Genomic DNA, 14529 nt, shown 5'->3' on the forward strand with positions numbered 1-14529 from the left:
TGCCTTTCCGGGAAGGGGGCGCACGCGCCTGCCCAGCTGTGCGGTCACTGGTTCCAGCACATGCTGATCACTGGTTCCTGGCCAATGATTTATGGCCAGGGCCCGCCAATTGTCAGAGCAAGTGACAGGAGAGAGCTTTGTGTATGTAAACAGCAGCGATATGCCGGTTTTTGTTTCCCTTTATAAAAGCACCACACAGTAAACAATTTACACATAGTGATGGGGAAATCACATATTACATATTTCCTTATTAATAATGTGGCTCACTAATGCATTTTAAGTCTCCTAATCTTGGTCAAGGAGCCATAAAATGTCATATGTATTACCTTACTGACGTAAAGCTTGAGGAATGCAGTGCGACTGGGCCCTCTACCCCCCTTAACCACTTGCCTACTGGGCACTTAAACCCCCCTCCTGCCCAGACCAATTTTCAGATTTCGGTGCTCTCACACTTTGAATGACAATTACTCAGTTATGTAATACTGTACCCAAATGAGTTTTTTGTCCTTTTTTTCCTTACAAATAGAGCTGTCTTTTGGTGGTATTTGATCACCTCTGAGTTTATTTTTTACGCTATAAATGAAAAAAAAAAGACGGAAAAACTTGATAGAAATTTTTAAATTATAAATTTTTCTTCATAAATTTTGGAAACCATTTATACTGCTACATATCTTTGGTAAAAATAACCCAAATTAGTGGATATTATTTGGTCTTTGTGAAAGTTATTGAGTCTACAAGCTGTGGTGCGAATCATAAATTTTTTTAGCACACCTGATATACTGGTGGCCTATCTCATTTCTTGCGACCCGAACAAGACAGGAAAGTACAAATACCCCCCAAATTACCCCTTTTTAAAAAGTAGACATTCCAAGGTATTTATTAAGATGCATGGTGAGGTTTTTGATGTTGTCATTTTTTTCCCACAATTCTTTGCAAAATAATTTTTTTTTTTCCCCCACAAAATTTTCATTGTAATAGGTTATTTTTCCTCACATGGCATGTGTATACCACAAATGATGCCCCAAAATACTGCTACTCCTGAGTATGGCAATACCAAATGTGTGAGACTTTTACACAGCCTGGTCACATACAGAGGCCCAATATTGAAATAGCACCATCAGGCGTTCTAGGAGCATAAATATTACATATCTCATTTCTCAACCACCTATTACACTTTTGAAGGCCCTGGAGCACCAGGACGATGGAAACGTCCACAAAGTGACCTCATTTTGGAAAGCTAACACCCCAACGTTTAATCTATGAGGCATAATGAGTCTTTTGAACAGTTCATTTTTTTCCAGTTTTGGGAAAATGTGGAAAAAAAATGAAAACGCATTATTTTTTTTTTAAACAAAGTTGTCCATTTATAAGATAATTTCCAACACATAGCATGTACATAGCAAAAATTACACTCCAAAATACATTCTGCTACTCCTCCGGAGTATGGCGATACCAAATATGTGAGACATTTACACAGCCTGGCCACATACAGAGGCCCAACATGCAAGGAACACCATCAGGTGTTCCAGGGACACATAGCATGCACATACCAAGAATTACACCCCAAAATACATTCTGCTGAGCAAAGAGTAAACAAAAGATTACCTGTGGTTTTAGAAGCGCAGTTGTCCACAGGATGATAGCACTGGTCCAGGCAGCAGACAGGGACTTGGTCAGGAAAAGCGAACACAATTTTCCAGGCAACGGGCAGGTATACTGTCCATAGTCAATACAGGCAGGGATACTGTCCATATACAGTCCAGGGTCAGTGCAGGCAGAGATTGTCAGCAATGCCAAAATATTGGTCCTGGTAGTATGCAGGAACATGGTCCATCCATGTGGTGTGGCCAGTTCATGCGACAGGCAGAGGCATGATAGCATAGGTCCTACAGGCAGCAGGCAGACGTAGAGCCTCGTTCAGGACAGAATGGGGACAGGGGTAGAGGCTTCTCCCACCCAAATCTCTTTGAAGCCTCCAAGTCTCCAGACCCTAATCTAGGAATGAGAAAACAAATGAAATTGTTTTCTTCATCCAGAAAAACAATTCTGGAGCCCTTCACATATGTGAGACCCCTGTATTATGAATCCCACTAGTCCACTGGCAGGGTACAAGATCAGTCCAAGAGGCAGGCAAGAGACATAGTCAAACAGTCCAGGGTCAGTTCCAGATCAGGCAGAGGTATAAACAGAACCAGTAGGCAGAAGCATGGGTCGGATAACAAACCAGGGTCAGTTACAGAGCAAGCAGAGGCATAAGGGGTGTGAAGGGAAACGGCAGGAAGTGAGGGTTACGTTTACCATATTCACTGAAGTATGGTAACGGCAGAAACAGTCACCTATGCAGAGGCCTGGTTGGGAAGGACATTGGGCACAATGATAAGTGGTGTCTCTTCTCAATCCTTGTTTGGTGCACACCCGGCATTTTTTCTGACATTTTTGGCCTGTTGGTCTGGGAGGGATTTTATCGGGAAAGTGGCATTCAGAGAGTCTGCTAATCACATCGGATTGAATGTTTTCTGGTGGGCCATTCGGGTATATAAGAGCAGTGGTGATTTCCCCCTCGTAGCCAAGGAAGGGTTTGGGTCTTTCAGTGGAGTTGCGATAGATTACATAGGCGTTGTATATGGCCAAATTAAATAAATAAATTGAAACTTTTTTATACCACTGGTATGTTCCTCTTGTGGAAAGGTAGGGTCCGAGCATCTGGTCGTTGAAGTCGACACCCACCATGAACATGTTGTATTCATGGATACATATTGGCTTTTGGATTGGACCATTCCTCCTGGTGATCTCAACAAATGTATTGTTGTGGATCGAAGAAAGCATGTATACATCCCTTCTGTCCCTCCGCTTCACAGCCAGAATTTCCTCATTCTGTAAACTTGCCGCTTCCCCTCTTCTTAACTTCTTGTTGATGAGGCTTTGAGGAAAGCCCTTCCGGTTCATCCTTACGGTGCCGCATGCTGGAGTGTTCTGTGAAGGTTGCGGAACAGGGGCAAACTTGTATAAAAGTTGTCCACAGACAGATGGTAGCCTTTCTCCAGGAGTGGGTTTAGGAGTTCCCAAACGACTTTCCCACTCAATCCAATGTATTGCGGGCAATTAGGGGGATGTAGCTAGGTGTCCTTCCCTTACTACACCATGAAGGAATATGTATACCCTGTGGCTCAGTCGCACAATTTATACATCTTCAACCCATAGCGGGCCCTTTTAGTGGGAATAAATGGTTTTAAGCCCAGCCTGCCAGAAAATTTGATAAGGGACTCATCCACACATATGTGTTGGTCTGGGGTAAACAACTGGGGGAAGATCTCAGAAAAATAATTTATTAGCGGCCGGATTTTATAAAGCTTATCAAAATTTGGGTCATTTCGGGGAGGGCACTTTGTATTGTCATTATAGTGTAGGAATCTCATAATCATGAGATATCTGGTCCTGGGCATTATTGAGGAAAAGATGGGCATGTGGTAGATAGGGCGGGATGACCAATATGCACGTAATTCATTTTTTCTGTTTAGTTCCATACAGAAACTGAGGCCCAAAAAACGTTTAAACTTCTCCATAAGAGGTCGTTGGGTTACTTGCTATAAATTGTTGTGCATACAGGTTGCACTGGGCCACAATCGATGCAAGCATGTCCTCAGTAAAAATTAAATGGAAAAAATTTCTGTGTCCACCTGGACTCCTGGGTGGGCAGTGAAAGGGGGAATGTTAGCTTCTCCTGAATTAGGAGGAAGCCACAAGGGATCTGAAGGGAATAGGGAAGACTGGCATGGGACCTAACCCTTTGGGGCTGAGGTGACACCCCACTGGTACTTGGCCTTTGCCGAGGTACTGCAGTGCTGGTGGATGGCACTGCCTCCTCACCAGTACGCCTTCATCTGACAGGCAGACTCTCATCTTCCTCCTCTGAGGCCATCATTGCACCACTACTTAGGACAGGCTCGTAGTCCGCGTCACAATCTGAATATGAGGAGGAATCCGAAGCGGAGAGCTCCCCGTTGCTCTCATCGGCCGCAAGAATATCGTATGCCTCCTTGGCTGAAAATAATCTTTGTGACATTCTTAGTGATCACAAATGGCATTGATATGTGACACTGATGTGGCAGATGTCAGTGCCACGTATCAGTGCCATCTAGATTAGCAGAGCTCTGATCTATTCAATGATCAGCTCTGAAAGTCTCTACATACCATGAGAGTTTCCTCCAATCAGCTGTCTTGGCTGTATGCCCAGACTTCACTTCAGTGTTGAACAGGAAGAGAATATCCCCTAACACATCTGATCTTTATAATCAGTATATAAAGCTGAAGACAGGAGATATAGATTTAAAATGTATGTAGGGAGATTTGTTTCATCTCTGTGTATCATCTGAGGCTGTTCACTTCACTGGGTATATGTGAGGGTTTACATCCACTTTAAATATGCAGCGACTTTGAAAAGGTTCCTCCAATACTTTGATGCGACTTTGATCCAGAAAGTGTAATATCGCACTAGTGGAAACATAGCCTAAGTAACTGATCACTGCCATTATTAGTATATATAAAAATTCCATATACATCTCATAGTTTGTAGTCGCAATAATGTTCACACAAACCAATTTGTAATAAAAACATCTATGCCATTATGAAGCTTCCCTCCAACCGCTTTGCATAATATTTTATACCTACTGTGATTCTGTACTTGCCAAATATGCTGCCGAAATCTCCCTCCACTAAGTCTGGCTGCAATCATTTTTACTGTGGGCAGCTGAAGATGCTGCCTGTTAACTTCCACGATTTACACAGAGGCACACCTCCAGCTCTGCAGTGCTCATTGGCCCTCTTATGACTAACCCCCCCTCCCTGGCAAACTCTCAAGAGAGAGAGGTGTGCATGATGTCATAAACCTAGGCTTTTTTTTCCAGACAAGAGACAGGAAGTGGTCTGTATAAGGTATTTACTGACAGAAAAAAAAAATGTTTTACTATCCAAAGTTAAAACAACAAGAGCAGAAGATTTAATAGATGGAAATGAAAAAAGAAGGTCCAAGCCAGCAGGAAGAACCATGGGAGCCACAGGAGGGGGGTGGGGGTCAAGTATTTAACTCATCCAATAGTCGAATATTTGCAGCGGCTTGGGGAGTGGAGATGCGACTGATCATACATGGGCTGCCAGACAGCTGAAATTCTAAAAATATAAAAAAGGTTAATAGAAAACCAAATTCCCACAATTTTTACAGCCCAGGGCTTGATTGGCGTTTGTACTTTTCAGCTTGTATAGCAGAATATACCATATATTTGTTCCAGGCCAGTGACTCAAACTTTTCGTATTGGTTTTCTTAGCATTAAAGAAAGTCCATTTCTAATTCCGAAGGCCCCATGCACTCCGGTTCTAAACTATTTACCTAAATTACATAAGAGTCCAATCTGCCCCCCGGGACGACCCATTGTGAGTGGGATTGATTCCATCAAGTCCCAGGTGGTCAGATATATAGACTCTTATCTACAACCTCTGGTTCGCAGAATGCCCTCCTACATCAAAGATTCAAGGCATATTATTAACTTGCTGGTCAATATTTCTGCTAAGCCTGGTATTTGGATGGCAAGGCTGACGTTACCGCCTTATACAAGATCATTCCGCACAATTTGAGGTTTGAAGGGATTCTAGCCTTTCTAGTGAACAGGTGACCTTTCTTATGACCTTACATAAGTTTGCGGCCTCCCATAATTATTTTTGGTTTAGTAACCAATTTTATAGGCAGATCATGGGAGTTGCTATGGGGGCTAAGTATGCCCCCAGTCTGGCCAATTTATTTATGGCCAGGTGGGAGGAGGACGTCATCTATGCTCAAGATATACCACAACTAGCCCTATGGGCTAGGTATATAGATGATGTCCTCCTCCTATGGGATGGTCAAGGCCAGGATTTGAAAAACTTTTTGGAGTCCCTTAATAACAACCAAAAGGGTATAAAACTCAACTATGAGATGAGCCAAATGAGAATTAATTTCTCAGTGAGGGATTATCGGTTCGTTACTTCTACATTTTTTAAGGAGACGGATAGGAACTCCTTCATCCCCACTAAAAGTTCTCACCATACTCCTTGGCTCAGGTCAATCCCTAAAAGCAAATATATCAGATTAAGACGTAATTGTTCAGATATAGGGGAGTTCCTCATACAGGCAGAGGTTCTTACCTCAAGGCTCCTCAAGAAAGGATACCAACAAGATTTTCTGTCTGATACTTTAGACATTGTGACCAATATGAATAGGGATGAGATGCTTGTTGAGAGAGGCCCACGGGAAAATGCTATTCAGGGAAGTGTCCCCTTTGTAGCTACTTACTCACTCCAACATAAGAGTATAAAAAAGTTAATGAACAAACATTGGCATATAGTCAGCAGTGATGCTGTACTAAAAAATGTGGTGTCTGAAAGACCAAGAGTAGTGTTTAGGGGTGTCCCTTTTTTAAGAAACCGATTGGCACCCAATGTCATTGATCCACCTCTAAGGACTAGTGTTTTTTTTTGATCAGTTATCAAGATTTTATAAGTGTGGGAGGTGTAGGGTATGTTCCCTCAATTCATGTTCTTGTAAACGTACCACCACGTTTAACTGTACAGCCAAAGGGGTAAATCATGTTATTAAACCATGTGTCATGTGTTCCACAACCAGGGTAGTCTACATGTTGCAGTGCCCGTGTGGGCTGCAATATGTGGGGCGGACCAAACGCCCATTGCAGGTATGGCTTAATGAGCCTATTACCAATATACTGATAGGATTCCCGAAACATTCCTTATCCAAACATTACTTGTTAGTACATAATAGGAATCCCTAAAAAAAAAAACTTGTTTCTGGGAATAGATAAGTTCAAACCACACTGGTGGGGAAGTTCCCTAGTGAGGGAAATCTCAAAAGCTGGAAATGGCTCGGATTTACTGTTTGAAATTGTATGCCCCGTACGGATTAAATATTGATACTGATGTTAACGCTTTCATAGACAATTCTTGATTTTATTATACATTTTTTTATTGTAATTTTTTTACTGTCATTTTTTGTTTCATATTGTTGTATTTATGTAATCTCGATCTGAGATGCATGAAAGGCTTATTTATGGTGACCATATTATTATGAACATATGTAGGTCCCCTTTTTTCTATTTCATTACTATCTTCACAAATATTTATTTTTGTATATAATCACATTCGTTATATTTTATTTTTTATTTTCATATTCGCTGGATATATATATATTTTTTTAATTCCGTGTCAAATACTTTGTGGTGCATATCCATTTAGGTGGTTAATTATGAATTGATAATTATTAATTCATTCTACATTATGAGCACAATTAATATAATCTTTTTTGCTTTATTTAGTATTGCATATAATTTGCTAATTGTTGTGTTAATCCAACATTAGATACTTTTCTTCATATAATGTTTTGGCACTTTTTGAAAAATAGATGATTAGCTATTTCACTATTTTTATTTAATTTTTTAGGATAGTTAATTATTTTTTACTATTTTCTATTTATGCTGAATAATACCTTCTTAGGTTTTTACCTAGGTGGGGAGATCTATAAAATATTCAAGATTCCCATAATTATTGCAATATTTTGATTATCTATTAGTAATTTTTATTCGCTTTAGGAGTGTATATTGCTGCTCTGGTTCTGTTTGGTATTGGGACAAATTGGGGGGGGGATAATAAACAGCTGTAAAGTGATCTTTTATGTGCTCTTACCATCTATATGGGCTAGTATAGTAGTTTTGCCATTAACTAAAATGGCGCCGTTAGCCGGATCTTAGCATCTCAGAACGAGGTTTGGCTTATAAATGGTGGTGCGTCGCTGCACTGCCCGTTCCCCGTTGAAAACATCATCTATGATGAAACGCATCTGGCAAGGCACGCAGCGACACCACCATGCCGTACAAGGGGAGGACGGGCTCTCGAAAGAATGCCGGCTGGCTTTTTTGACTGTTCTTTATATGTGATATCTGATGCAAGTTTTGTAAGTGCAATTATTTATTTGTTTTAATAAAATGTCCAAATCGGTTTTACACTATGAGGGCCTCCTCCTCTCTTTGAGTTATTAATAGTGCAATATCCATTTGGGATTGCGGATCCTGTGAGATTTAAGTGACGCCGTAGATACCGGTGGAAGGTCGATCCATAAGTTTTGGTGCACGAGTAATGACACGGATGGTTCACAATTAAAGCCTCATTTGTTTTAGTGTCTGGTAAGCGCATTCACTTCTCGGCGACGGGCACTTGCTTGCTGTTTTTTGTGTGGAATCACCGTGGTGTCCTAATAAGAACTTATACAAAAGGACTTATTTCTGCAAACTTTTGATGGACTGTTGCTTTAAAGTCACTTTTAAGCAAATCTAGTTTCGATCGATGTGAATATTTTGAGGATTTAGAGTCGTTTATCACATTATTCAAATTAATTTTTGTGCGATTTATTTTTATATAATATTAATTTGGTTATTTAATGGTGCCTGTGCGCGGTTCTTGAGCCTTGCTCAGTGACTCAAAGTATCAGAGCCAGAAGAGGGACAACATAAAACAGTATTTCCAGCATGAGGTCAGCAATGACAGACCTGGTATTTCTCTAATGTCTTGGTGCATTATCTGCAGTGATCTTTTGCAGTCTCATATAACATGTCCCCAGTCTCTGACTGTGTCCTACAACATGATGTCTGTTTCCAAACACACCTGTAGCAGGTCCAGAATCTCCAATCATTTCCTCTAGTGCAGGGCTCTCAAACTGGCGGACATCCAGCTGTTGCGAAAGTCCCATCATGCCTCTGCCTGTGAAAGTCATGCTTGTAACGGTCAGCCTTGCAGTGCCTCGTGGGACTTGTAGTTTTGCAACAGCTGGAGGGCGCCAATCTGAGACCCCTGCTCTGGTAAGTCTACTAGGGCTCGTTTGCACTTACAGTGCCTTGCAAAAGTATTCGGCCCCCTTGAACTTTTAAACCTTTTGCCACATTTCAGGCTTCAAACATAAAGATATAAAATTTTAATTTTTTTTGAAGAATCGCCAACAAGTGGGACACAATTGTGAAGTGGAACGAAATCTATCGGATAATTTAAACTTTTTGGCAAATGAAAAACTGAAAAGTGGTGCGTGCAAAATTATTCGGCCCCTTTACTTTCAGTGCAGCAAACTCACTCCAGAAGTTCAGCGAGGATCTCTGAATGATCCAATGTTGTCCTAAATGACTGATGGTGATAAATAGAATCCACCTGTGTGTAATCAAGTCTCTGTATAAATGCACCTGCTCTGTGATAGTCTCGGGGTTCTGTTGAAAGCGCAGAGAGCATCATGAAGACCAAGGAACACACCAGGCAGGTCCGTAATACAGTTGTGGAGAAGTTTAAAGCCGGATTTGGATACAAAAAGATTTCCCAAGCTTTAAACATCCCAAGGAGCACTGTGCAAGCAATCATTTTGAAACGGAAGGAGTATCAGACCACTGCAAATCTACCAAGACCTGGCCGTCCCTCTAAACTTTCAGCTCAGACAAAGAGAAGACTGATCAGAGATGCAGCCAAGAGGCCCATGATCACTCTGGATGAACTGCAGAGAACTACAGCTGAGGTGGCAGAGTCTGTCCATAGGACAACAATCAGTCGTACACTGCACAAATCTGGCCTTTATGGAAGAGTGGCAAGAAGAAAGCCATTTCTCAAAGATATCCATAAAAAGTCTTGTCTAAAGTTTGCCACAAGCCACCTGGGAGACACACCAAACATGTGGAAGAAGGTGCTCTGGTCAGATGAAACCAAAATCCAACTTTTTGCCCACAATGCAAAACGATATGTTTGGCATAAAAGCAACACAGCTCATCACCCTCAACACACCATCCCCACTGTCAAACATGGTGGTGGCAGCATCATGGTTTGGGCCTGCTTTTCTTCAGCAGGGACAGGGAAGATGGTTAAAATTGAGGGGAATATGGATGCAGCCAAATACAGGACCATTCTGGATGAAAACCTGTTGGAGTCTGCAAAAGACCTGAAACTGGGACGGAGATTTATCTTCCAACAAGACAATGATCCCAAACATACAGCAAAATCTACAAAGGAATGGTTCACAAATAAACGTATCCAGGTGTTAGACTGGCCAAGTCAAAGTCCAGACCTGAATCCAATCGAGAATCTGTGGAAAGAGCTGAAAACTGCTGTTCACAAACGCTCTCCATCCAACCTCACTGAGCTCGAGCTGTTTTGCAAGGAAGAATGGGCAAGAATTTCAGTCTCTCGATGTGCAAAACTGATAGAGACATACCCCAAGCGACTTGCAGCTGTAATCGCAGCAAAAGGTGGCTCTACAAAGTATTAACGCAAGGGGGCCGAATAATTTTGCACGCCCCACTTTTCATTTTTTTATTAGTTAAAAAAGTTTCAAAAATCCAATAGATTTCGTTCCACTTCACAATTGTGTCCCACTTGTTGGTGATTCTTCACAAAAAATAAACATTTTATATCTTTATGTTTGAAGCCTGAAATGTGGCAAAAGGTTGAAAAGTTCAAGGGGGCCGAATACTTTAGCAAGGCACTGTACATTGCTTTCTGAAGCTTGACTTTCGTTTGGGTCGCTCTTTACAGGGCATTTTACTGGCAGTGAAGAGGCATTGTATCACCTCCTCTACACGTTTTAACCAACTAAAAACCAGACAACAGACCGCGAGCAGTTGCGGGTTACAGCACAGCCTTAACCACTTGAGATCCGCGCTATAGCCAAATGACGGCTACAGCGCGGATCTCCTTTTCCGGGACTACGTCTATTGACGTAGTCCCGTGTACGAGCGGCCTGCGCGCCCCCTGAGGGGCGCGCGCGGCGCGCTCTGTGATCGGCGAGTCCATGAGACTCGCCTGATCACCGATCCGTGCAAGGGGTCGGGATCGACCCCTTATCACGTGATCAGCTGTCAGCCAATGACAGCTGATCAGGTGATATAACGGAGCCGGTAATCGGCTAGTATTCCTCCTCGCGCTGACAGCGTGAGGAGAAAAAAAAAAGCTGATCACTGGTGGCCGTGATCGGGACATCAGTCCCGATCACGGCCAGCAATGCAAGCGCCCACCTGCCCCCTGCCAGTGCCCACCTGCCCCCTGCAGTGCCACCCTAATAAAAAGTAAGTGCCCCCCGTCAGTGCCACCCAGCAGTGCCCACAGTGCCACCCAGCAGTGCCCACAGTGCCACCCAGCAGTGCCACCCACAGTGCCCACAATCTGCCTCAAAGGTGCTGCACCCCAGTGCCGCCCATCAGTGCCCAGCAGTGCCGCCCATCAGTGCCCAGCAGTGCCACCTATCAGTGCCACCTATCAGTGCCCATCCGTGCCACCCATTCGTGCCATCTTATCTGTGCCCATCTTTGCCCATCAGTGCTGCCTTATCTGTGCCCATCGGTGCCGCCTTATCTGTGCCCATCGGTGCCGCCTTATCTGTGCCTATCAGTGCCCACCAGTGCAGCCTATCAGTGCCCACCAATGCAGCCTATCAGTGCCCACCAATGCAGCCCATCAGTGCCCACCAATGCAGCCCATCAGTGCCCACCAATGCAGCCCATCAGTGCCCACCAATGCAGCCCATCAGTGCCCACCAATGCAGCCCATCAGTGCCCACCAATGCAGCCCATCAGTGCCCACCAATGCAGCCCATCAGTGCCCACCAATGCAGCCTATCAGTGCCGCCTAATCAGCGCACTTCAATGCAAAATTTTATAACAAACTATTAAAACATGATTTATTTATTTATTTTGCATCTTTTTTTGTTTGTTTAGCAAAAAATAAAACTCCGAGCTGTAACTAAATACCACCAAAAGAAAGCTCTATTTGTGGGAAAAAAATGATAAAAATTTCATTTGGGTACAGTGTTGTATGACCGCGTAATTGTCACTCAAAGTGCATCAGCGCTGAAAGCTGAAAATTGGTCTGGGACTGAGGGGGGTTTAAGTGCCCAGTAAGCAAGTGGTTAATGACTTAAATGAGTCGCACTTGACAGATGCTATCACCTGTCGAGTGCAACAGGGGATGCAATTCTGCCCTTCTGTGAAACAAAGCATTGCGGCCATGGCCGTGTACACCCCTACACAATGCAGCAAAAATGTGGCTTATTTGTGGTTTTACCGCCCCCCTCCACAAATTGCAAGTATAAACGAGCCTTTACAGTCTTCTGCAGCATTACAGCCACTTGGTGACATCAGGGTCCTCCTTATACTTTGTAATTTGACAACCGCGGATGTAATGACAGGTTCACTGTACCTGTAACCCCTGTCAGTGTAAACATTTATAATCCTATACCTAATAAATGCGTAGATTCTACCATTTTCTATTAGCCGAGTTTTGTTACATAGGTGCTACAGTGACTTCCCAAATCAGTAATATTTGGGACAAGGACATTAGTGATCCAGTACTGATAATTGTATTATTGCACTATAAATGGAAGGCTTGCTGACATTTTACATACAAATGGCTTTTCAAAGCAGCTCCCTTATATGTACAGAGCATTCATAAAGTATTCAGACCTCCTACACATTTGTTATGTTGCAGCCTGATACTACAGTTCTTCAAATTCATTTTTTCTCATTAATCTACACTCAGTACCCATAAGTGCAGCATCCAATCCTAATCACAAGTACCCCTTGGTGCAGAGCGGGGCGGTACTCACGTCTAGGATTGGACGCGGCAAGCGGCGGTACTCGTGTCAAGGATTGGATGCGGCAGGACTCGCGTCTACGATTGGATGCGGCGGTACTCGCGTCGACGATTGGATGCGGCGGTACTCGCGTCTACGATTGGATGCGGCGGTACTCGCGTCTACGATTGGATGTGGCGGTACTCGCGTCTACGATTGGATGCGGCGGTACTCGCGTCTACGATTGGATGCGGCGGTACTAGCGCCTACGATTGGATGCGGCGGTACTCGCGTCTACGATTAGATGCGGCGGTACTCGCGTCTAAGATTGGACGCGGTGGTTCCGCGCGTCTGCCACTGGACGCGGCGGTTCCGCGTGTCTGCCACTGGACGCGGCGGTTCCACGCGTCTGCCATTCGGCGCTACTCACATCTAGGATTGGACACGGCGGTCCTTGCGTCTATGATTAGGCACGGCGGTTTCTCGCGTCTACAATTGGGCGCTGTGGTTACCCGTGTCTACGATTGGACACAGCACGTGGCGGTACTCGCGTCTACCATTGGACACACCGGTACTTGCGTCTACGATTGGGCGCGGTGGTTCCTCACGCCTACGATTGGGCGCGTGGCGGTACTCGTGTCTACGATTGGGCGTGGCACACAGCGGTACTCGCGTCTAGGATTGGACGCGGCGGTTCCTCGCATCTACGATTGGACGCGGTTGTTCCTTGTGTCTACGATTGGGCGCGGCGTGCGGTGGTACTCGCGTCTAGGATTAGACGTGGCGTGCGGCGGTACTCGCGTCTAGGATTGGGCGCAGCGGTTCCTCGCGTCTACGATTGGGCGTGGCACACAGCGGTACTCGCGTCTAGGATTGGACGCGGCGGTTCCTCGCATCTACGATTGGACGCGGTTGTTCCTTGTGTCTACGATTGGACGCGGCGTGCGGTGGTACTCGCGTCTAGGATTAGACGTGGCGTGCGGCGGTACTCGCGTCTACGATTGGGCGCAGCGGTTCCTCACGTCTACGATTGGGCGCATCGGTACTCACGTCTACGATTGGACGCAGCGCACTGCGACGGTACTTGCGTCTAGGATTGGACGCGGCGGTACTTGCGTCTAGGATTGGATGCTGCGCGGGGAGGTACTCGTGTGTTTCAGGTTGGACGCTGCTGCGGTGTCTCCTTTGCACACAAAAACTCCTTAATGGACATAACATTAGCTAATCCCTCCATGAGGCCAAACACACATTCTCGCTGCATTAAAGTGTCACCCCAGCCTAGGAGAGAACTGCAGAGACCCCCCACACCACTCAGGGGCGCTAAGCTGTTCATTCAATGACTTCTGATAGGACAATTGCAGCAAAGCTGAACCAACACAGGAGCGCTCTGCCCCCCTCCCCCCAGTGTGAACAAAGACTAGCCGTATGTACTAAGCCGTATGTACTAAGCTCCCTCTCCTCTACATGACACAGAAATGACCTCCTTCTACCTCACCCCCATCCACCCCTCCCCCACATCGTACACGGAGCGTTCTCCGAAGCCAGCCCGGTGAAAGGACACGAGGGGTCATACAGACCTGGCGGAACAGCGCCCCCTGCAGACACAATCGCTTCATACACGGCAGGTCTGTGTCCTCCTCCTCCCCATGTAATATAACGGATGTTTTCTTCCGGGAGAGGCCGGAAGTAAAGAAGGGTCACGTTTCCTGTTTATTGCAGGGCTCCTCCATGAAGGAGGATGTGTGTTAGAAGTCACGGGTGTTCTGTAGTAGTGACAACATATACAGGAACACGGAAATAGAAAGAACACTTCACACTTTTTCCTAAAATCTTCTAATCCATTTCCCCTACTGTAACCCCTTGTCTGCCAAGGCTATTTTTTTTTTTTTTTTTTGTTAACT

The 14529-nt window shown here is 44.6% G+C and overlaps 2 protein-coding genes across 2 annotated transcripts in view; both read right to left on the bottom strand.

Annotated features, from left to right (window-relative positions):
* H6PD (hexose-6-phosphate dehydrogenase/glucose 1-dehydrogenase) overlaps positions 1-14348 on the bottom strand; it is a 44322-nt gene extending 29974 nt beyond the window's left edge. The window contains exon 1 of the mRNA XM_077458047.1: positions 14206-14348. The gene's annotated coding sequence lies outside the window, so the exon portion shown is untranslated. The remainder of the gene's footprint in view (positions 1-14205) is intronic.
* The window catches only part of SPSB1 (splA/ryanodine receptor domain and SOCS box containing 1), a 301792-nt gene that overhangs the window by 180012 nt on the left and 107251 nt on the right, over positions 1-14529 (bottom strand). The gene's annotated exons all lie outside the window — the stretch shown is intronic.

Source organism: Lithobates pipiens, unplaced genomic scaffold (assembly GCF_037356315.1).
Source record: "Lithobates pipiens isolate NorthernLeopardFrog02 unplaced genomic scaffold, aLitPip1_a1.2 Scaffold_27, whole genome shotgun sequence".
Taxonomy (NCBI): Eukaryota; Metazoa; Chordata; class Amphibia; order Anura; family Ranidae; genus Lithobates; species Lithobates pipiens.